The following is a 25,820-nucleotide window of genomic DNA, read 5'->3' as shown; positions in this document are numbered from 1 at the left end:
TTGTATGCACGATGAAACGACGTATAGTTTCGTTAGAATTTTCAACAAGAATATTCTTCAAGAATTTGCAATAACATTTTCAACATAATCGTACGTGAAATTCAAACGCAACGGAACAATCGATGATTCTTTTAATGCGCTGTTTGTATGCACGATGAAACCACGTATAGTTTTCTGGTATTTTTCATTCGTTAGGATTTTCAACATAATCGCACGTGAAATTCAAACGAAATGGAACAATCGCTGATTCTTTTCAAGCGCTGTTTGTATGCACATTGTATGCACGATGAAACGACGTATAGTTTCGTTAGAATTTTCAACAAGAATATTCTTCAAGAATTTGCAATAACATTTTCAACATAATCGTACGTGAAATTCAAACGCAACGGAACAATCGATGATTCGATTAAAACGCTGTTTGTATGCACATTCCTATCAGTATATTGAACGCTCTCTCATCAGAGATGTGTAGTCCTCGACTCGAGTCCTCTTCGGCCCCTCTGAATCACCCTCTCTTACATTTTACAACGATAATTGATGTATTATTATATCGTATTCATCGTTTTACCTCGATACCAATCGTTGCGCATCGTTCTACGATAATTTCCAACCGATACGTATCTCGTCGTTGAAATGCAAATTTCGTTCGTGCAAAATTCAATCCTATCGCCACTTGGACGAATAAAAGAAACAAACGAAACTAGCGAGTTCTAGTTGATTCTTAAAATAACGTCTCTCGTGGAGGCTCACTGAAAATACGCGTTGAAATAATTTTCATAAAGATCGGACAAAGTCAACTAAATATCCTCTTGGATTTTGTCGATACCACCTAATGATAAAATCCGCAATCGTTTACTTGTCAACCAATAAACGCCAAAATAAGATGGTCGCATCAGCATCAGAGTTGGCACTGTAGAAGCCTCGATTTGACTTTTTAAATTCACAAAATTCGTTCAAAAAAAAAAAAAAAGAAAAGAGAGAGAAATCCTACACAGAGGCTTTGTATCTCGTTTCTTGTCCTTTGTATCTCGTTTCTTCGATCGTCCAGCGATACTCCGCGACGTTACAACGCCGAAAGTTTCTTGATTATTTCGCGGTAGCAAGTTAGCGCGTCGACAAGTCCCGTTGCACTTTTCTGGAAAACGTTGGCAGCCAGCAAAAAGTGGATACCGGAGGACGTAGAGTTAGCGTCGTCTCTTATTGGCAAACTTGATCGTGAGCCTGTCACCGGTGTCGACAAGGGTCGACTGATGTCCCGTTAATTTACAATTTGCTAACGTCGATATTGACCATCTGCTACCGATTCACTACGGTCACCCTATTCTGCAACGCCGGTGTTACCCGTATAGGTGTCGTTTTGCTTCGATAACGATGACGAGAGATGAAAGATAGCCGGATAGCAAATTCCTCCGTTTACCTTTCTTTCGTTCGCATCTCGCGATATCGAATTAACGCTGTTTTGTCAGCATTCCGCGGTAATTGATCAATAGATCGATTTAAGAGATACACGCAAACGATAGATAGGTTTTGTATACTCGAGTAATTGCGTCAATCGATCAATTTAAGAGATACATTAATAGATACGGTTTTTAATAGAGATGGGCTAATTCGTAGTAGCACTGATTGACAGTGCATAATGGTGAAATTAGTACGATAGGATTTGAAGAGCGAGGATGAAGAACGTGTTAAATCATATTGGCTTGGCAACTAAGTGATCGCGGCTTTTGTCGATACCACTTAATGGCAAAATCCGCGATCATTTAGTTGCCAAGCGAATATTTCCTATGTTTCGTTTTTAGCTATTTTAAAATGTGAATATGCTATCGAGCGATTATTTTATTACGTCGATCGAACGACTCAAGAGCGTAGTAGCTTTATTCGTATTCTTGCGTATTGCCGCTTTTATTCGATTTATTTTCTACACCTTTCGATTAAGTGCATCAACATTTTATTTATTGCGGTTGATATAAATGGAAGAAATGCGAGATGGAAAATATAGACGGATCTCGAATAAAACGAACGTTCTATATATATATGTATATATATATATATATACTTTCAGTTATTTTCTGTTTTCTTTTGTTTGTTTATTTGTTTGTTTGTTTTTTTTTTTTTTTAGTCTTTCTTTTTCTCCGAGTGCAACATTCGTTGAAGCGGCTAAGTCGTTTAAAGATGTTGGCATAGGCAAGGCTATAAAATGAAAAAGGTGTACGGTGTAAGAAGACTGTTTCTATATTGCTTGTTCCAGGGTTTCCTTGGACTTATGCGAACGAATGGTAACTCGGTCGACCAAATGTTTCTAAACGTTTCCCTGTTGTATCGCTTTATTAGACCTTTACCGCTATCATCAGCAGCCTGATGGCAGATGGATCTGGCTTTTGTAAATGAAATCCTCGCCTCTTCGCTTCACTCCAGCAAGTTAAAAGAGAACAGGTTTTCTTAGCGATGGGATCAACATTCTCTCGAATATTATCCCAAAGAATTTCCTCTTTTTCTTCCTATTATTATTCGTTAATTGTACATTTTTTCACGCGCAACGTTAATTCTACCTACGTGAATGTAACACTAGAACTACCACAGTCAAATCGACTGGTTTTACAATTTTATTCTAAAATTCCTACTTCGTGTTATATTTTTTCCCACAATGATGTAACGACTTTCGCAACGATAACTAACAGAATAACTATAATTTATATTCAGACTGAAAATAATTTTGTATCGAGGCTACTTGTATCAATACTTGTCAAGGTGTAAAAGGGTCCTGCAATCTGTTCATCGAAGCCCAATTAACCAGTTTTCTCGTTTTCTACAACTTGCCACTCGATATGATGATATCGGTTATCGGGAAAATTGCGGATCGACCGCTAGATCGCTAGATGCTAACGCTGGAAACACCACAGCAGTGAAAATGAGACTGGTTCTACAATTTTAGAAATTTGTCAACTCTCGTTTAAGGATCGTAGTCGCAGATGGATCGATAATACCAAAAATGTAATACATAATAAATCAATAAATATACAAATATTCTATTATTAGGTATTTTCGCTGATTTTGGTAGAAATAGCTTCGTGTTAACTATCGGTAGTTCTAGTGTTAACAACAAGCAAAAGTGATTTCAGACATTTTCATAATCGTCAGATTTGTTTAGATTTTCCGGATGGAAAAACACTGGAAGCAGACAGAATGTAATTGAATTGATAGCTTTAATTTGAATTGACGTTTTAGATTATAATAATAATTTAAACGATAATAAATAGTACGCGAGATCGGACGATGTATAACGTATATTGCTTGTCCGAAAAGTTTCTTTTCTGAACAATTTCTGTTTTATATTTTATTCAATTACATATCATCCGTTTCGTTCTATCTCTATTATTACGTTCGTGCATAATTCGATAAACTGATATAAAAGAAAAAAACATTGTGCGTCTGTTATTTCCTTATAAAACGAGAGAAACTTTCCGGACAAGCTAACGTATAAGAATAAATAACAATGACAATAGCGTATCTTGGAAAATATTTTATAAAAATAAACACAAAGAGAAACATTGGTATCTCTTGAACCGAGTAAAAATATTTTCAAACGATTTTGTAAAAACTCTCTAAAATTCGTAGCGATTTGTTCGGAACGCGTTGATTGGGATCGATCGGTCCCATCGCTGATGTTAGAGAAGTATCGTCTGGATACTTAGTTGTGGCGAGGAACGTCTCTTTTAAGTGTCACTAAATCGAGTTACCGGTAGAAACGTTGCCTCGGCAAGGTAATAAAGTTTCGAGGAATTGAAAAGTTCGTAGAGGAAGAGAGATGTTGATGGAGATCGAGATCGACATCGAGATCGGTGTTTGGCTTATTGTACGTTGACTGAGATCAGCGTGCAGCTCTTTGAGCGCTCGTCGAGCCACAGGGACGCGTCTTCCTTTACCAAAGTCGTCTCGGAAGATTCCTTCGGTTTTCTGCCTTTATCACTTTTATTGGACTCCGTTTGCTATGCCCATTGAGGCCCAGTTTATGGTGCCGGTGCCATTCGGTAGACAGGAAATGCCTGCTCTTCGTAACCGTAGGAACTCTTTCACGCGTGCACACTCGATTGCCACCATAAATTGCCCGACACGATGAATACCACGTCATATCGTGAAACGTAAAAAAAAAAGAAGAAAGAAAGAAATAGAAAGAAATGGAATGGAATGGGAATTTGAAAAGACTGGCGTGGATTTTATTAACGAAGCGAATGATTCAGCCTTTCGGAAAATTATTACTCAGCTACGGAATCGATTTTCAATTCTTTGGAAACAAATCGGTTGATTCGTAAAGTTCGTTCGATAAGTACGTTATACGTATTCCCTCTGTCTTAGAAAGCTGAGCCATATGATTTTGAAAAAATTAACTACGAATTCGATTTATTTCTTTTTACCATTCTTGTTCGTATATTTTTGAACGTTTTAATCGCTCGATATATCATTTCGGCTGGGCTTGCATCGCGCAAAGTTTTCCATCGAACTGTTCGAGCTTAATAGAGACATTACCGAGAAGATAAAGAGCGATTAGGCGAGGCTGCGCGCTTAGGTCAGGCCACCGACTATAAATCCACGATCACTGACGTTTATATTCGTCAAAGGGAACAATACGAGGCGTATATAACTTGGCTGCGAACTTGCCACCTCTGGCTCTGGAGAACTTGCACGAAATCCACTCACCTTCGTGTGGCCAGATTCTTCTATCGCGACAGAGCCTGCCTGTAGACACCTAGTCGTTTACTGTAAATCATCGTTATTGCTTCCAGCCGATTGCCTTTAACATGATTTACCGCTGGCTCCTTTCTTTTCGTGAAATTGGGTCGATATAATTGACACGTTTACCGCTACTCACGCATATGCTGCGTTAATGCGATTACTTCGGTAACGATATCTGCGCAATTGACAGAAACGACTTCTGTCGATTATCTAGTTGCGTAGCTGGCAATTAGACGAATTCAGGTACTTGGACTCGTCAGCTTTTGAAGCTCTTATCCTATTATTATCTTGAAAACTAGATGTTTGATGTAATTTTGTTATTCTCGATTCTCGTCTTATTTTAAGCCATAGAATCTCCCTGGTCCAATTTTTATCAGAAATTACGAACCATCCTGTGTTTCCTTTGCCAATATTTACATCGATGTATTGCACTGGATCGATGTTTTGTCATCAGGCGATATCGACAAAATCCGCGATCGCTTAGTTGCCAAGCCGATATCAAGCCGACAATGAGATCTCCTCGATTATTGTTAGTTCGATCGCTGTCAGACGTAAACGAACGTTGGATACGCGACGAATGAATTAGCGGAGGATAAACACAACCTACACAGTCGTATCGTTGATTAATAAGAAAAAGAAAAAAGCAGAGATCGTAACGTGGATGTAATAAATATGGCCGGAGGAAACGAATGGTATTTTTGAAAAAGCGATCCTTCTTGTATTTTCTGCGTAATCTGTTGACATATTAAAGGCAACAAGATATGAAATGTATGCATCAGCACGCTTCAGCTCTCATTTATCATTCGTACGTCTACGAAACAATGTCGCCGGAATAACTGATGGAACGCTTTTTTCCTTCTACAATGCAAGACGATTAATTCCTTTAACGCGAAATGCTAATTCCTTTGTGCAATTATAAAGTAACTGACACGCTGGTTTTCACCAGACATTATAAAGCTTTCGCTTCTGAAAACGCTCGGTCCTTCGACTCGCTCAGTTTTGTTAAGACTGGTATCTTAGCTGCAAGGTTCCTTCTTCGTGCTGCTAATTTTGCATAATAATACGTATAGCAGTTCAATAGTCGCATACTTCGCAAAATTCAATGCCCGTGTTAATTTCCAATTATTTTTCATTTATCGCGTACACCAGAGAACAGGAACGAACGAGCAGCAAGCGACGATACACGGAAGCGTAACAGTAAGGAAACATCGGATACCCGTACTTGCCGAGACATCTGAGATATTTTCGAAAAATATCGATCGTCCAACGTTTCAACTTATTCTCCGTTTTCCTTCAATTTACTTTTTCACATCGATGGTTTCATTTATCCAGTAAACGATCGGCGCAGGCGTTTATTCTTATTATTTCAAATTATGTTAAATAATTATTATACGAACAGCAATGTGGTAAATCTTTAAATCGAATCTTATTGTTGCGGTATTCTGCTTTCGAGGGGCAGGCAATTAAATTAAATAAACAAAGAGACTACGTTGACTTCCATTAACACTTTGACTGCCACGTTGGTCATTGGTGACCAGAGCGCTTGAACTTCTTACAATAGTAAAAATTGAATGAAAATTGACTGTTAGGGTATTTTGAGTATAACCGATAGATAGAAGATGCTTTGGAATAAAAACTGTCCCATTGTGCGATTAAACATTTTTATTGGAACATCGATAAAAAAAAATGAGAACAAATCTTGCAGCTAACGGTGCACTGTATTTGCATCCGTATCTTTGACGGCTAATCTACGAATATTATTACAAACACAGCTTAGAAAATAATCGTAAATGCTGCTTTGTAATCGTATAATTGAAGTTAGAAGCGTGCACATACCTTGCTATTATATATAGAACGAAGAAATACGTTTACCAATATCTTCTATGCGTTTTAACGATATATTCCGCGCGTTTTGCATACGACGAAATAACGAATGCGAATGGTTTGTTGAAATAAACGAAGTATCGTGAAGCGTGCACATACCTTGCTATTATATATAGAACGAAGAAATACGTTTACCAATATCTTCTATGCGTTTTAACGATATATTCCGCGCGTTTTGCATACGACGAAATAACAAATGCGAATGGTTTGTTGAAATAAACCTCGTTATAATACGTTGCTATCGACTGTTATCAAGGCGCCACGGTGTTCACAAGTGACCACCGATAAGGTAAACGGTCGATCGGGGAAGAATGTCGTCTTACATCGTCGATTTATTATTATTTTGCCATTGTATGCTTCGAATAATAAAAATACTCTCGTGGCGTGTTCAGCGAAACGCGTGATTTCCGCGTGGCAGTCAAAGTGTCAACGTTTACGATTTTACTCTCAAAGTCTACAGTGGCAACTTGACTGAAAGGAATTTAAATTTACCCGGACGATCTAAGAAAAATAATTTAATCAATCGTAACTTGTCTCGTAACAAAATAATTCTCTCGCGGAGATTCGACAAAGAACAGGGAGAAAGTGTGACATTTTGTAAAATTTGCTCGAGTGTCACGCTGAATGGTACGTAATTGGACGAAATACTATAAAAGAAAGAAACATCGTGGATCGATTGGATTGTATAGTAAAAAGGAAGATATAAGAAGGGAGAAAGATAGAAAAGCTGGTAGAAGGAAACGTTAATTTTGCTATTAACAGTCACCTCTCGAACGCTGGTAAATCTGGCGAACCCCAGCCACAGCCGATAAGTGATTTTTCTAAGGTCGTTCTTATAATCCTGCTCCCTAAGGGTAGATTGTAAATGGTTTCATAGTGGAAGGATATTAATATAGGATGATGAGTGTCCAGGATGATCGAGCCAAAAGCACGATCGTTCCTTTTCCCGAACAAGGGGAGTTTTACCTCTTTTCTTTTTCTTTTATTAAATACCAACGTAAATGCTCTGATCTGCAATATACGCGCAATTATAAATATCGATATTTGTCTTATACAGATTTTTATTTTTGCCTGTACGTTTTGTTTCCGCTTAAAAAGGGAGAATCGATGTTTTTAAATAATAACAAACGTACGATCAAAGTATCCTTCTCTTATTATTAAAAAAAAGGAAAAAAAAGAGAGAGAGAAGATGACAGAACGTTATTTGTTATACAGTCGCTGAATTCCACGAAACTTTGAATTTTAATGCGACTTAACCAGGCGACCCTTTAACGATGCGAATATATTTTCTACACTTTCAAATGGAAGAATCTCGTATGACAAATAAATTCGTATAATATGAAAATATTCGTAGCGACTAGAATGCACAACGATATTTCACTACAGCTCGATTTAATAGAAAACGAAATTCAATCAGGCCACGTATCAAATAACCCTGGATACAATATGATACAAGCAAAAAGCTGGTGAAATCGAACGCAAACCAACAATCTCCAATCAAAAACGGAAGGGGATACGTGGCATCGTTAAACGTAGAACAGCCGCAAGGAGCTGAAGACTGTGGAAACTGCTGGATAAAGAACCGTATCGTACTAAATATACAATTTTAAATAAAACAAAAATCATTCCATAAACCACTCACATTCGTCTCGTATTTTATCCTTTTCGAACATATTTCTCATGCACAAACGCACTAAAATTTATCTTCTTTATACAAAACAGGTATGTCCGTATGAAGTTTGCTTCGCGAAAGCAAAAATACAACTCGGATTGAAGAAAAAAAACACTGTTCTAACGTCTTTACCGTATAAACTCGATAGCTACGTATGCAGAACGTATTAGGTTGTCCGAAAAATCTCTTTCTTTCACGCAAACGTGTTTTCTACGACAGTGCAGCTTCGTACAAACGCGAAGCCAAGTCTGTGAAACGTCATCTCAACGAGTTGTTCATCTCAACAGAACAAAATGAATCGTACGCAGTTGGACAAAATAATATAAAACGAAAAATATTGTGCGTCTGTAAAACGAAAGAAACTTTTTGGACAACCTAATAATACGCGAATATTCAAATACGTCGTCGAGATCCACGTTGTCAGTATTTTCGCCCACGTGTTATCTTCTTTGCAACCTTGTCTAAGCAACGTGTCACAGTTATCCGAAAAACGTGCAAGCAAGTTCGAAGCTTCTCGTATATTGCGTTGGCAACTAAACGATCGCGGATTTTGTCAATACCATCACTTAGTGCCAAGCCAATAGTTCTGCGTTAGCTCCGCTGGAAGGTACAAAGATCATTGCGAAAGACACTGAATTTTGCCCGCTAGAATTGAATCTCCAAGTAAATGGAATCTGTGTGCCTAATCGGATACACGGGGTTCGTTAATTTTCCAACGATAGAAAAACACGATTCGGCGGAAAATCGGGCAAAGACCGTACGAGGGTTAACGAGGATTAAGTGTCGTGGCCAAGACCCGTGGCTATCTTTGAGAATGCCGTATCGAACGTTGGACATCGGAGGATCCTTTGAACGTAGGAGATGCTGGTAGCCAGCGTCCCGGACGTAGCGGGTCATGGAGAAGGTGTAGGAAGGAGAGGTAGCACGAGAGAGGGGGGCATCAGTCAAGGGATTAGCGGGATTAGTCCTCGAGGGGGACTTGTTAATTGCTCGGTAGGCTGCCAGCAGAGACGAGCTGGCTACGTATAGTGTAGTATACTATGGTATAGTATGTATAGTATAGTATAGTGAGAGCAGAGCAAGCTGTGGCAGAAACGGAAAGGGACAGAGGCCAAGAGAGGACACAAATCACGCTAGAGTTACGGACTTAAGGAGGCTTACTAGCTGCTCGCGACCGTCTTGTTGCACTTGCACCACCCTGGCCCACCCTTGCTCCTACAATCCGGAAATTTTCTCTACCATATGTAGGATTTTATTTGTTATTTGTTCAAAATCAATTAAACAGAAAACGATGGTTGTTTAACGCGAACTAAGTACAACAATGTGCTGTAACTAAGACAACTAAATAGTTAATTTGCGAGTCTCGTCACTATGGTTCCAACGCTCTCTTTCACGCGGACCATGCTCCTCGACGACGCTGACTCTCTCATTTCTCCACTCATACCGATTGTTAATTCGCCTTTCTCCCTTGAGCATCCCTTTGTCTTTTATCGTAATCCCACCGCGTACGTGTTCACATAGGCCTTTTTCTCGCGTAACTATGATACATTGATGGGCCCGTCGGCACTTAGGCTTTCTCGCGACATTGTTTATAGTTCACGCGATATTTCTTAGACCATCTGTTCACGATACTACGCATATACAGCTGGATACGTTTACCAGTGTCCGTAAGTGGCTACACACTGGCTGGTCTCTGCAGGGCAGAAACGTGGCAAACGACGGATTGCTTTAGATTTTCTGCTTATGCGCGATATGGATGCAAAATACGAAATAGAGAAATAATCGTAGAAATTATTTAAAACCGTCGTATGCTACAGCCGACGAAGGGAATTACGAATTCTCGAAGCAATCCAAAGCATCCGATCGAAGATCGGACACTCGACTTGGACACATCAGTGCAAATGTTCACAGCGACGAATTGTCAAGGAATATCGTTTTCCGTGAAGATACGTACTGCAAGCTCGATGCAAAGTTACAATTCGAATCTATCAGGTCGTCGGAAAAGTTTCTTTCGTTTTGTAAGGAAATAACGGATGCACAAGATTCTCCGTTTCCTATTATTTTATCGAATGGTCCATTTTGCTCTATCGAAATGAAGATCACAACGTTCGACAGATTAGGTTTCGCGTTTGTACAAAGACGCGTGGTGTCTGTAAAAGAAAGATGCTTTTCGGACAACCTAATAATCGAACGATAGGATGTCAGCGAGAAGTAAACAGATGAAATGCATTTAGAAGATTTAGCGAAACTCTTGTTCCATGAAATTACGTAGAAATTGCCTTTTGGAAATATAAATCTGTTCGTTGCGTTGATTTTCGTCAGTGGTAAAAACCAGAAAGACGAGAAAAGAAGAAACGACAGCCCGTAAATTTCTTTGATGTTGGCTGACACGATTTTTCCGCATTAGCGCGTCGAGAGCCGAAAGAAGCCCGGCGATGCGTTTTTCGGATAAGTGGCATCGCGTACGCGTAATAGCGCGATACCTGATGGACGGCCGTATATGACTAGTATAACGCGCAAAGCCGCAGCCGTACATCACAGCTAAATCGCGATCCAAAAAATATACAATGGCTGACAGGGATGGTGGTGCCGTCATCGCGGCTAACAATGTGTACCGCATCGCTCGGTATAAATGACATTCACTCCACGATGTAACGCTCCCTCTCGGTTCCCCAGTTTGCAGCTCGCACTTCTCCCTCTGTCACCCCTCTCACCCCGCTCTTATGTTTCCCATGATACTCGGCAAATCGTTGGAAAATGTTCTTCAAATAGAATTCCATTGGATTTGTTCGCCGTTTCCTAAGATCGTCAAAGGGTCGATTTTTTAACGTTTAAAGAACTGTCCTTTGATTCTCTTAAGTCGGTCTGGATGTGTCTTCTATGTAACTGAAAAAAATGGTTAATAGTCAAAAAATGGTTAGATCGTACTGTAAATTTTATTTTATTTATAATGCATTTTACGGGCCGCCCTCTGTCACCCCTCTCACCCCGCTCTTATGTTTCCCATGATACTCGGCAAATCGTTGGAAAATGTTCTTCAAATAGAATTCCACTCTTGGCTGTCCTTCTTTCATTTTTTTTTTTTTTTTTTTATTCTCCATCGATTATCACCGATCGAAACAATTTTCAGGGATTGTTCGGAACGATCGTACGTAACTGAATGTGACTTGTATGTAACTGAAGAAAATGGTAGATGGTGAAAAAATGGTTAGATCGTACTATAAGTTTTATTTTATTTGCGACGCACGTTACATTTTACGGATTTTACGGATTTTTGTTCTTTGTAAAAAGTTGAAATTATAAGATTTCTTGTAGAAACTAAAGAAATGGAAAAGAACGTTCGTTTGGATTTGTTCGCCGTTTCCTAAGATCGTCAAAGGGTCGATTTTTTAACGTTTAAAGAACCGTCCTTTGATTCTTCTAACTCGGTCAGAGCAACCGGTTCAATGTTCTTAGGTATCGATAGAAATTTTTGGAATATTCGTGACACGTATTTTTATCTTATTCGCATTTCGGACATGTAAAGTCTTATATATAACGTATGGTTTAAGCTACACCTTATAATTTTTAGCGTGTAGACAAGATAAGAATGATACATGTATTGCGGTGGAATTTATCCTCTGTCCACTCAAGATCTTCCATTATCCTGTTATTTCCTTTTATTTACATACGCTGCACGATCTACGTTGTAATCCGCAGAATGTCCAACCCTCTTACCAGACCTGCTACAAGATACTTCTTTTTCCATCGTTTGCTAATCTCCGTGAAAACGATTCTTATATTCTTATGTTCGATTTATGTCGTCGTTTATTTTTTTCCCCTCTCAGTGGGACAGTAAAAGTGTAAGCGTAGAAGTGGCATGTACTTGTGAAATAGTCAAAGTCGAATAATGGTACAACGCGATCTTCTTTCATAATCTCGGTAATAATCGGTGTAATAATCAAAGGTATTAAGTTTTGATAAGGTAAATTACACGTTACGCTTGTAATAAAAACACATTTTGATTAGCATAGGTTTTTCGTTTTCTCTTTTCACTTACAATTCTTGAATTACCATTTTCGATTGAAAAATGGTAGAAGATAAGAATAAGAAAAAAGAAATGAGTGAAACTCACGTTCGTTGTTACATATTTTTCTACCGAAAAATTATATTTGACTTATGTTTCTTTTTTTCTCTCTCAGTGTGACAGTAAAAGTGTAAACGTAGAAGTGACATGTACTTGTGAAATAGTCAAAGTCGAATAATGGTACAACGCGATCTTCTTTCATAATAATCGGTGTAATAATCAAAGGTATTAAGTTTTGTTAAGGTAAATTACATATTACTCTTGTAATAAAAACACATTTTGATCGTCATAGGTCTTTCGTTTTCTTTCTTCACTTACACTTCCTGAATTACCATCTTCGATTGAAAAATGATAGAAGATAAGTTAAAAATGTAACTCACTTTCGTTGTTACGTATTTTCCTACCGAGAAAAAGATTGCTTGACTCGAATAATCATCTGTCGTACTATTGAGTTGGCAAGTAAGTGATTGCGGGTTTTGTCATTGCCACCTAATGACAAAATCCGCAATCACTTAGTTGCCAAGCCAATATATGACAAATAAAATTTACCAGTTTCTACCGCGAGTCGAATAAGATTCCTAAAGACGATTTAACGTTTTAAATCGACGTCGGTTGGAGATACAACGAAAGATAGAAACGTAGCCACGATAGAGGGAAAAAACGCGTAAGATGGTTTAGCAGAATGGAGCCGCTATATCGCGAAACTAGTGGTAAATCAAACAGTTCCCCTGATAGAACGGCCTGTTCCAGCATGTCAGCGGTCGTGTCACGCTATTAGAAGGCTTACAATGCATCGGGGTTCTACTGCGAGCTATTATGTCGCATTTCGTTACGTCTCCCAATACAAATATCCCCGGGGCGATGCCAGTGATAAATCAGACTTTTCGTACGATCTGCCATTGTGCTCACCCCACTGACACGAATGGATATCGAGAGATGCGCGTGCTTTTTTCGTCTAACCGGTCCCATGTGTTCGAACAACGGAGTCCTTGTAACTGGTGGAACTTGCGAGAAATTATAGTCTGCGGTCGTACGTGTCGATCGATGCAAATGAAGGGTTCTACGGATGATCGAGTGGCTCGTCCATGTCCCAAATAATGTCACGGTCGGCCAATCAAAACGCCACCGTTCTCAGTCTTTTCAAAATTGATATACACTATGAAAAATCGAATCGAAGATCTCTTCTATCCTGTATCCTACGTTATTACCAATATACCGTACTTTCTATGCCGATATTCTCATTTTCAGTGATACGTGTATTTTATGAACGTCGTCTACTTCGTTCAATTTCCCATAAGCACGACAAACATCTAATGTTTTAATTAATATGCTCACTGGGTTGGCAACTAAGTGATCGCGGGTTTTGTCATTACCTTCTAACGAAAAAAAGCTGCAATCACTTAGTTGCCAACCAAATATTCGCTACGCTTTTATATATTTTGCCGTGGCAGGGAGAACAGATGGAATTGTACGAGTCTAAATCTGAATAATTCGTTGAAAATTTGTCATCCGGATGAAACTAGTCGGGTCTTAATCGTCTGGAGAAATTCGGTAAAACGCGAATGGCTTGAACTGGCGTTAAAATGAAATTTCCTGCTTGCGGATAATCTGAAAACTAGCGTCGATATTCGATTACTCGCGCGTCCAAAACGTTGGTCCAAGTGCGCCGTAGCCGAGGATCAGCGCGAATATAAAAGAGGCACAAGGGGGTGAAAAGTGGAAAGTTTGAAAAATAAATAACAAGGTGCTAAGCAGACCGGGGAGGATGGTCCGTGGGTTGTGCGCGCCAGAGGGGAAAGAGCGGGAACGTTCGGGCAACTGAAATCCGCTTGGATCCCTCGAGAGAAAGAAAGATGGAGGTCTCGGAGAAAGGGGAACCCCTGGGCTGACTGCGGTCGAGAGGCCTGTTTAACAGATTTAAAAAATCACCAATAATTCCAAGTAGGGAGGCTGTTTGCTTGCCCAGAGGGGTAAGGTATGTAACTACCGAGTGGAGCAAGTGAGATCGCCGCGGGGATGTCAGCGAGAATGTCATTTTTCATTTTAATGGTAGCTTCTTTTCGCTTCGAGTCTCTTTCTCTCCTTCTTAACGCCTTCCCCCTTCCAGTATCCGCCTCGCCTTCGTTCTTCACCTTTCACTCGTATCTTCTGCCTCTCGAATATTTCTCACTCTTCTCCCTCTGGTCCGATCCTTTCTCTTCTTCTCTATTCCTCCTCGTCCACACAGACATCTTTCTATACCGCTTTTATCCACAGTCTCATTCTCATTCTCATTCTCATTCTCATCCTACCGACTGTCTCGAGTTTCTTCTCTTATCCTTTCTTCTTCTTCTTCTTCTTCGTCTTGTTTCTATTCGTGGTTTTCTCTTCTTCTTCTCTTCTTCTTCTTCCCTCTTCTGATTCTTCGGGTCGTAGCCGTCTTCCTCGTCCTGTTCTTCTTGTTTCTCCTGGTTCAACAGCTTTCTTTTATCTCGGCGCGAACGTCTTAATAGCCTACAGCCTCTCTTCGCGCCCTGTCCCCACCAACCGATCCTTCCTTTCTTCTTTCCCTCCGTTCTAGCTGCATCCTGCATTCAAACCGAAAACCAGTGTAACTGTATCGATCTAACTTCCGTGCGACGTATTTATTAACCCGTCGGCGACCAGCTTTAATCCTGGAAATTATATCCGTCTTTAGTATATACAAAATGCCAATGAAACGTATGTTAATTACATATTTATAGACAACGTTGCGTTTTAATCCGTTCTTCGTATCCTCTACAGAAATATTCTGTATTTTACGGCAGAATTATTCGCTGGCCTTTTTATCCTCTACACGCTATTCGCGTCTTTTACTCATATTTCACCATGGAAATTTAAACATTTGCTCGGATAGTATTCGAGTTAATTTCGTTTAATCGATATGCACAATTGCTTTTGAGCAATTGCGTGCTGAAACTCGCCGGTGAGCTTTTTAAAAATGCTTTTATATTTGCTTCGCAGTGACTAAGTTATTGCAAAAGCGTATAAAAATATTAGTTTGTACATTTTCTATCGAATGAGCCACGTGTACCACGTTGTCGCGCTATCTTCTATTGGCAACTAGGTGATTGCGGATTTTGTCAGTACCACCTAACGATAAAATCCGCAATCACTTAATTGCCAAGCCGATATTACGCGAAGACGACGTAACATCCAATTTGCGTCTCAGGTGGTTAACAAACAGTCACCGTACAAAAATCTAAATTAGAAGAAATCTTCTCGACTAAGTTCGTCGATTTGAAATATTCGCAGAGCTCGTGAAAATGGGTTGGCAATTAGGTGATTGCGGATTTTGTCACTAGATTGCATTGACAAAATCCGCAATCACTTAGTTGCCAACCCGATATTACGCGAAGACTGCGTAACATGCAATTTGCATCTCAGGTGGTTAACAAACAGTCACCGTACAAAAATCTAAATTAGAAGAAACCTTCTCGACTAAGTTCGTCGATTTGAAATATTCGCAAAGCGCGTGAAATTTTCCAGCTCGCGAATTCCTGGATCTGACTGATATTGTATAAACGATTCGTTCGAGACGATATTCCGCGATCTGCAATTAAGGTACGCAATACGGAAGTCGGTGTTCTTGTGTTCGCAACGTGGATCCGCTATCCTTTAGGGTTCTTTGAAATCGTCCTTGCGAGCTGTCTTTGTTTCTCTTGGCTGGAGAGCCCTCCAACTTGTGTCGGTGATCATTCGCTGGAAGATTAGCCACCCCAGATCGGAACCACGGCCATTTACGCGGGCAAACTTCCACCAAGCCCATGATTGCGCGTCTCAGACGGCGCTCTTAACAGAATAAATTGCTCGTTTTGCAGAGACGCGGAACTTTTCTTCTCGCCCTATCGCGTTACTCTTGCGGCGAAGAGCGTAGGTTGCCTGTCTTGTCTTTACACGCGGCTCCCTTCTTTTTAATTTACTCGTTCGATCGTGGAATAACGAATTTTCCTTAAAATCGAAATTACAGTCCGTAGTCGATGGTGACGTAATCTTGCAAAGAGAAAGTTTCTCCTAGTGGAAGTATTCGAATACGCTGGCTCGTAGCAACGCGATATAAAAATTCTGCTCCGATCGATTCGCAATATTTATCGGAATTGCCATAAGCGATACGTTGGAAAGTACGTGAAATTTGAGATAATAATCATCGCGTAGTTGGTTATTACCGCCATTGATAATTATTATCGTAATTACTAATAATCTACTTGTAGTTAATTATTATTGTTGCACATAATAATTCGTTAAATAGTCGAATGGACAGGCGTCGTAACTGCTGTCAGAATATTCGTACATCGATTCGCTAAATATCGACGATTGCACGCGTTCAAGTTAAAAGCGCTTACGTACAGCGATCAGCGTTAAAATACTAATTGACGTAGGCGTGTTCGGTGCACTATCACTCAAAGAAACAGCAAAAATGAGAAAATTGCAACGTTAAAATGTGGCAATCTCTCGTGCGTAGATTAAATCCCGTTGAAGAAGTCGCGTGCTAACGCGTTACTCCGTGTCTCGTCCAATTTTCCTCGGTCCGTGTAATCTTTATGCGAGTTGCAAAGACGATTTCACGTGACAAGGAAATTCGAGAAGAGCGATTCAAGCAGGGGATATCGTAGATGGATTGTCCCAGGCTAATGACATTCGGACTAGCCGAGTCGTCGTGCCATGGCCACGGAAGGTGAGGAGCGGTGGGAGGAGGACTAGGAGCTGTCAACTCTGCCATGTGTCACTCACGTCACTCCCTTCGACTGCTCTGTTGTTCCGAGGCTCGCTTCTGCTACTCCACTTAGCCGACAGTCGGACCTGTCGTGTCCCCTCTGTTCGCCGCTGTAACCAACACCTTGTACTCGTCAACCGTCAGCCGTCACCGAATGGATAAAAAACCGGAAACCCTTGGAAAAATTCTCTCGGAATAACGACACACTACCACCGTGCTTGTCTACTAAGTGGCAACTGGTAACGCTCTTCTTCCTTTCTTGCTTTCCGATTTTCTAGTTGTTCAGCTCATCTTGCTCCGATTCTTCCTCCACGACCACCGTATTTTTTCGTATTTATACGTCGTTTAGTTGTTTGTCGTAGTGACAACGATACACGACTACTGAGTACGTGGGAGAATAATTAAATAGTGTGTGTTTTCAACGCGATGTTTTCTTAGCGTTATTCGCCGTGACGCGGTAAGTAGTTACACCACGTGTGAAAATATTATTGGAAATGGAGGTAGGAGACGATGGAAAAGGAGAAAAGTTTATGAAACTAGTTGCCCCTCGAAACAGGAAGAACCTGCCAGGCCGTCGATTCCTGTTGACGGCCGGATAACGTGAATTTCGCTTCCGGGGAAAGAAACTTTACAACTATACGTCCAACATGTCCGTGTTTGCTATCCGATCTTTTATCGCAGCTGCTTCTCAATAAGGCAACGCTATTTAGCTGCGCCATATTTCACAGAAAATTTACGCGATCGCCGCGCGTCTGTCTGCCATCGTGACAACTTTTTTCCTGTAAAACGTTAAGCTTTAAAAGTCAAAAGATCGATACGATCGGCAGAAAGAAAATTCATCCTGTAACTGGCCCCAAACCTATTGCTTCGTTAATGCTCGTACAGATGTAACTCGCGTATCAGCTCGGAAACTATAAATTAAAATGCACAGCGGATTACCGCGAACGTTACGTCTTTTTCTCTAACGTGAAATTGATAGTTCTACGAACGGAAGAAACGATTTTCATTCGCCGCTTGAGAAAATTTCGGCTTGGCAAAATAATCAATACGCAACGTTAAGAGTCGCTTGGACGGATAAAAAGTCAATGGTGCACGCATCGTTGGGCGGAATGTTTTTTCGTACGAGCCGAGGAAGAATGCGCGATATCGACGAGGAAGGCAGGCAGGTAGAGAGAGCCAGTTTTCAATTCTGTATTGACATGTAACTGTCATCGATAGGGCTTACAGCTGTCCGGCTGCAGTAGCGAAAGATGTTTCTTGTGCTCAATGACAACCGGTTTCCGTGGCGATCGGCAGAACACACCGAAGGGGCCGAGTATCAAATCGACTCACGGCCGCTTCCAATTGCAATCATTGCGGCAAAAAAGGTGTGCGGCGACCCTTTGGACCGCGCCACTCGCCACAATTTTCTGCTCGACGATTCGATAACTGCAGTTTCCGTGCTTACACGCGTCTGCATTCCATCTTCTTCCCAACCTGTCCGCTCGTCCTCCTGCGAGCCTTGCCCTCCTTCTTCCTTTTTTTTTACATTCTCTTCCATTTCGGCTAACCCGCTTTCTTCTTCGCCTCTTCCGTCTTCGGGCTACACGGCATTCTCTTGACCCGCGTCTTCTTGCAGCTAGCTAGCTATAAACCGCTGGTACAATGCGACCTCGATTTTTAATTCTATTACGTCTGTCACGCCGTAAGAGTGAACTTCTATCGCAATCGCGAATAATCGAATTTCATAGCGATAAAAGCGCGCTAGATGCGATAGAATAATATTGGTACCGGTAGCGATATCGGGTAAGGTAGGGTTGGGCGAGGCAGAGGTGCATTTGAGCAAGATTTGCCTCGTAATTCGACAAATTCAATCGCGAACAACGTTTGATTGATCTACGTTTCGAAACAGACTGTTTGACCCGATTAATAGAAATACCGCAAACCCTAACACGAACTACCTCAAATCGAGTGCAAATTCGCTTAATTGCTTACGAGTCGTACAGGTGGCAAAGTGCCCATCCGCTTTTTCCTTCTTATCAACTGCGCCTAATCTAATCCGGCATCAGTTCGTCAGAAACAGAACGCATAGTTTCGCGTATAACTAAGAACCACTAAGACCAGACTGCGGTTACACGCAAGAGAACAAAATTATTCGACACAGAAATCGCGACAATGTACTCGGAGTTGGTCGGACTTAATGAGATGTCGTTCGTTTGAAATAACTGACACACGATCTTCCACCGATAATAATCGATAGCTTGTTAGCCAAAAAGCAAACACAGCGTCCGATAAAACGCTAAAGAACGGTTAATCATCGACACGGTCCGGCAAGAGTACACGGTTCGGTGCAGTTTTTATCTGTTGCGTGTTTGTGCCATAGCTCACGAAAACGTATCTTTATGCTTGTTAATGTATTACACGGTGTAGCGAGCGAAAAGTCGCATAAATAGCGAGTGGTACCGAGCAGAGGATGCAAAGGAGGTCCGAAAGGGCAAGGCGAGCAGGAAGATGGCCTCTTGGAGCAGAGGTGCCAGATCGCTCGTGTATAACTCAGGTACGTACGAGGTACTTGGGCTACCCGATTAATGAATAATCCGTAATGAGGATGTGATGGCCGCGACTCGTGCCTACACGTTGCGATCCGTGACACGGCCGAGCGCGAGAGAGAAAAGAGAAGCGGACGGTTTAGGGTGTTGCGGAGGAAAACAGTTGGCAAGAAAGAGACTCGTATGATTTAACGGTCGTGCGGCAATCTTGCCGTGTGCAGTCCACGTGACCATTAAAATATTGCCAACCGCGAGGAAGCCCCTTCGGGAATCTACGTACGATCCGAGCTACGGTTGTAAACCTCCTCGCGGTGTACATGCAAACGTGCCTCAGCCTCTTTTTCTCGAGCAAATTATTTCTCACCGGCGGGAACTCGGGGATTAAGAAGTTGGCCAGGAACAACACGATCATCAACACGATCGAGTAGGCGCCGCGATCGTCTTTCCCTTCCAACATTTCCACGAATACGCAATTGACGATGTCAGTCGCGTACGGCTATCAGATTAGTCGGACGTCTTTGAAATTCCTGGGGATCGGCTAGTCCTGCGCTGATAGTTTGGCGTCTCATACTGTTTTGACCAAGTTTTCCTTGTTCCAATGAGACGATCGAATTTTTCAATTTGCGTTACGTTTATTTGTACGAAATCTGGTCGTCGTTCTATAATTTTGTAGGCATAGTGATTTGTCGATCTTCCGTCTGTTATACGGTGTACGATATTGAGGAATGTTACGACGATAGATAAGTATAATATTTAGTAGAAACTAGTGATAAATCTGGTAGAAAGAAGGACGAAAACTGACTTTAGTAAGTTTGTTCAAGGAATCTGTAGCTACTTTACTTGTAGCTTCGTCTCTTTGAATAAAATAAACGTAATAGCATGGTAGATATAACATTTTTTTCTAACATTCAACGTTCTGTACACTTTTCTATGTTTTACTACCCAACGTCGATAATATTAACATTTAGCAAAGTACTCGACGAGCATAGGAAAATGAATATAAAAATATGAATTATTCGGTCATAATTTGTGAAAATATTTCAAACTTGCGAAACTATGAACATTTGGAACTGAGGTTAGATCAAAGCCACGATATAGGGTGTTCTATATTATTTGGATCGAGGTATAGGATTAAAAAAGGAAGATGGAAGAGGACTAAGAATGAGAAGCCGGAGGATGCGAGGTAAAAGGGAGATGGGCCAGGTATGACTGCTGCTGTCATATATAATAACCGCATAAAACAGATACGCGCGAACCAACCAGCCCACGAATATATTATGTTGCCGCGGCTAATTTACGATTATAACGTACGTGTATAACTATCATTGTTGATATACTGCCACGACGGAGCAGCCAGAAGCGAGCTTGTAGATAGCCAGCGTGAAAGAGAGAAGCAACGCGAAGGGAAGAGAGTCGTTCGGGGTCAGACAGAACTCGGTAGGGACTGCCTCGAATTACTTCGTTGCCAGCAGTAGTCGTTGAATTTTGTTTTAACGTAACGTAGCTGAAGCGAACGCAATCTCTTGGACAACGGCGACGATACGATGTTTGCCAGCAACTGGGGGAAAAACTTCTTCGATAAGGATCGACGTTATCGTAAGAATTCTGCCGCTTGCTACCTCGTTAGCTCGTTTAAGAGCCAACGTTTAGATAACATTCGCGATTCTTTCACGCTCGCTTTGGCGTACAATTTTTTTAAACAAACGTAATCTATGAATGAAATAAATGAAATTCGATTTTTTGTATAGTAAGTTCATTTAGAATCTCCTCATTCTCTTATTTCTCCTTTCACGTAGATTCTGCAATTTTAAGTTGCCAGGGAAAATCTAGAAGAAATACGTTCTACGGCAGAACGTGTGTTTAACGATCGGACGTGAAGGAAAACTTGGTATTGTTATTACGCGTGTGTATTAGAAATTGTAGAAAGTTTGGTGAAATTGGAGTATCGAGATTTCTTTGCTTCTGTCGAGTATCTGCTATTTTAACTCTTTGCACTCGGAATTTTATTTCAATTTCATTACTAGTTATTTTATCTGAAATTTACTTTAATTAAAAAATAAGGCAATTTAAATAGATAAAGGAAGAAACAAATTCGTTTCTCCTGTGACGCCACGGTTGCCATTGGTGACCGGAGCGCTTGAACTTCTTACAATTGTAAAAATTGAATGAAAATTGAAAGTTACGGCATTTTGAATACAATCGATAAATAGAAGATACTTTGAAATAAAAAGTGGTCCATTGTGCGATTAAACATTTTTATTAGAACATCGATAAAAAAAATGAGAACAAATCTTGCAGCTAACGGTGCACTGTGTTTGCATCCGTATCTTTGCGAGGTAATCTACGAATATTATTATAAACACAGCTTAGAAAATAATCGTAAATGCTGCTTTGTAATCGTATAATTGAAGTTAGAAGCGTGCACATACCTTGCTATTATATATGGAACGAGCAAATACCGTTTACCAATATCTTCTTCACGTTTCAACGATATACCTTGCGCGTTTTGCATACGACGAACTAACAAATGCGAATGGTTTGTTGAAATAAACGAAGCCTCGTTATAATACGTCGTTATCGACTGTTACGGTCGATCGGGGAAGAATGTTGTCTTACATCGCCAATTTATTATTATTTTGCCATTGTATGCTTCGAATATTAAAAATACTCTCGTGGCGTGTTCAGCGAAACGCGTGATTTCAGCGTGGCAGTCAAAGTGTTAACGCGGAATATTTTTATGAATTACAATATGTGCGTGATACGAAACTTTCTCGTATTACATTAGCATCGTAATGAGACACGACTATCTTGGTTGGTCGATTGTATTTGTGCGATTTCAAATTAATCCAATATATGTAAAAGCAGGCATTCGTTGCGAACATATACTCGGTGAAAAATTAGCATATACGCTACGAGCAGTAGTCTCAAACGTACAATTACCGCTAAAGACAACCTCGCTGCATATTGTAGCTTATTAATATAATTTAGTGTTCAAATACTTGACGAAATATATGCGTGCCATAAGTATAATTCCTATATACCATCCCCTATTTCCAGATCTGTTTCAAGCTTCACCAACCTGTACAATGACGATAGTAGTGTCTCGTTACGATGGCAATGAAATTTCCAAATCTTTTATCCTCGACGAAACACGTGATTTCGGCGTGGCAGGCAAAGCGTCGAGGAAAGATATTTCCAAAAATCCGATGAAAATAGCCACGAGTAGATCGAAATAACGTTAGCCAAGCCACGTATCAATGGAGATTGAAGATACATCGAGAGACGAGTGAGATATATTAATAATTCAGGGACCGATACAGCTGATCGATAGGGTTTTTCGAATCGTAGCTATCGTTCTATCCTAGATATCGTTATAAAGCTTTATCTTTGCTTCTTTTCTCTTCCGACACGAGGTGGCAACGGCTGTAAATTCATGCGAGGAGAAATCAGGCTGCACAGTGAGAATAACGACGTAGGAATGTTGGGACGTCTGTCGACGAAGCGGTCGTGTCGTACGTAGGCGACATACGCGCGACTCCCTCGAGTCCAGAATCGATCGATAAAACACGCCCGTAAATGGATAATGGGTGGACGAGTAACGGAGATTTCACGAGAGCTGGAATCGCGGACCGCTGCCAGCTGCCGGTTCAGCCATTAACGATCATCATCCTCGCGAACTTTGCCTGCCCTCGTAAAATCTTTATTTTCCAACCGACCGTGCTTTTCCTTCCTTTTCCTTTTTTACTCCATCAACCGATACGGTTCGATCGCACAGCCTTCGATCGATTCTACGAATTCTTATCGTTTCGAATTGTTAGATCGACCATGTTCGATTTTGTATGTGTATTCGTATGGGATACACGTGGCTCGAGGTCTCGGCTCGATTTCATCTTTGTCGTTGTTTTAAAATGTGTCAGAGTCCGCGTGTGTATCGATCGATAAACGTATTTTATTTATTTCGGTGTATTAATCTTCGATAGAATTTCTGGCTATGTAAATTTCATTTTTAGGTTCTTTTACTTTATTTTTTAGATTACGTTCGTCGTTGGTACGCGATTTCGACTTGTTTGTTTTTATTTTATTCTTGCGATTCGAAATATTATTCGAGCAATCGATCGAAGTAAATATTACGTTGTTAAAATAGTGAAATACAAGTAACTTGGTGGCAAAATATAGAGATCATTTCCGACATAAACCTATTATATTTAATATGCTTCAGGATATTATTAACAATTAGTATCCATCAAGCTCGTATGATAGCACGGGTAATATATTTACAATGAAGATACAACGTTTCAAGTGAACTAATTTGCATGTGGGTCGATATCAACGATCCTTGTTAAACAAATATTCCATTCCCCTTGTCAACTCTACAAAATTATTTTCTTTTTTAGTTTTCTGAAAGAGCAGACCTTTAGAAGTATATCCTCAGAATTTTAAAATAAGTACGAACATTTTTTGTACGCCATACTGCCATTACACCAAAATCATCAATCTTCTCCCATTTTTTTTAATCTGTAAAGTCTTTAATTACGACCTTAATTACACACCGACTATTTTCTTTCGTTTTAGTATCAGTTACGATCCCATTCGTTCTAGTCAGAAATCTTTCTGAAATTTCAATCGATCGGAATGAGTAAAATCGCGAATATCACGACGAGACATTTTTTTAAACGAAATTATTCCAGACTTTATATTATCCTGCCAAAGATCTGTTGATATTATTGAAATATGACGACGAAAAAATGTTCACAGTATACAAAAATTGTCGTAAGAGGCGTAAAGAGAAACCTTCTGCAGTAGAACGTACCCTCAACGATCAGACGTCCAGAAGAAGACATTCTACTGCTACATAATTGCTATTTTATTATCATTACATTCTACACTTGGCTATTACATACGCGCTTTTGCGAATTTACTTGTGAAATTTGAAAAATGAACAGAAAAATGTGCACAACAGCACAGTGTGAAAATAGCAAATGAAATATCGAAATTTCATAGTATTCGTTAGAATATCTAATCTAAGTAAAACAATTTCATACGCATGTTGTATTTTTACACGAACATATAAATTTTCCTAATTTGTTACAAATAGCTCGTCACTGTTGGAGTAAACTCGTATCACAGTGTGAAAATATCAAACAAAATATCGAAATTTCATAGTACTCAATATCTAATCCAAGTAACACAATTTCATACCCATGTTGCGTTTTTAAGTTATTTACACGAGCATATGAATTTGCCTAAATATACGCGCTGTTTCACAAATAGTTCGTCACTGTTGGAGTAAACTCGTATTACAGTGTGAAAATAGCAACTAAAATGTCGAAATTTCATAGTACTCAATATCTAATCCAAGTAACACAATTTCATACCCATGTTGCATTTTTAAGTTATTTACACGAACATATAAATTTCCCTAATTTATCACAAATAGTTCGTCACTGTTGGAGTAAACTCGTATCACAGTGTGAAAATAGCAACTAAAATGTCGAGATTTCATAGTACTCAATATCTGATCCAAGTAACACAATTTCATACCCATGTTGCGTTTTTAAGTTATTTACACGAGCATATGAATTTGCCTAAATATACGCACTGTTTATCACAAATAGCTCAGCACTGTTGGAGCAAACTCGTATCTAATGCCGTTTCCATCATCGCTGATGGAACATCAACGCATTTAGAAACGAACGTATATCGGTGGAGCAAAAGTTGGATGAATCGTTTCGGTCAGTTAGTAATTCATTAATAACATCAAGTGATCGAAAGCAATTGAAACGCGTGAAAGATAATGTTGACGCGCAGTGTGTCGGTATAGAAAGAGCAATTTTTACGCGCGATACGATCTGTTTCCGCGTCTGGCAGCTCGTATCGTCACTTTCCGGATCAGTGGACGAGAGAACTGTTAGTATCAAAATTGATCATCGTTTTTTCCTTGCAAATAAATATTGAAAAAAAAAATGCAGGCACCCTGCTGAAAGATAATTTATAGGCACTAAAGTTTGGAAAAGCAATTTATAGCTGGCGGTGATACAATTCGTACGGTCTAATAACACTTGTTGGATAACCGTTGCAGGAATACTGAAATAATTGTGCAACTAAAAATTGACAAACGATTAATCATAGCCAAGTGGCACGACAGTATAGAAATTTACTAAGCAAACAAATAATATATTATACTTTCGTTGACGTATATCATTAATA

General features: G+C 40.0%; 1 protein-coding gene and 1 long non-coding RNA gene across 6 annotated transcripts in view; one reads left to right on the top strand and one right to left on the bottom strand.

The window, feature by feature from the left end:
- LOC112213565 overlaps positions 1-2,962 on the bottom strand; it is an 18,172-nt gene extending 15,210 nt beyond the window's left edge. Inside the window, exons 1-2 of the long non-coding RNA XR_002947463.2 lie at positions 2,821-2,962; positions 732-733 (exon numbers count right to left, since the gene is read on the bottom strand). This is a non-coding gene — a long non-coding RNA (uncharacterized LOC112213565). The remainder of the gene's footprint in view (positions 1-731; positions 734-2,820) is intronic.
- LOC100740911 (E3 ubiquitin-protein ligase Rnf220-like) overlaps positions 1-25,820 on the top strand; it is a 203,639-nt gene that overhangs the window by 125,259 nt on the left and 52,560 nt on the right. The window lies entirely within an intron of this gene.

The sequence above is a fragment of the Bombus impatiens genome, unplaced genomic scaffold (genome assembly GCF_000188095.3).
Source record: "Bombus impatiens unplaced genomic scaffold, BIMP_2.2 scf_0765, whole genome shotgun sequence".
Lineage (NCBI taxonomy): Eukaryota > Metazoa > Arthropoda > Insecta > Hymenoptera > Apidae > Bombus > Bombus impatiens.
This window is presented reverse-complemented; position numbering and strand designations above follow the sequence as displayed.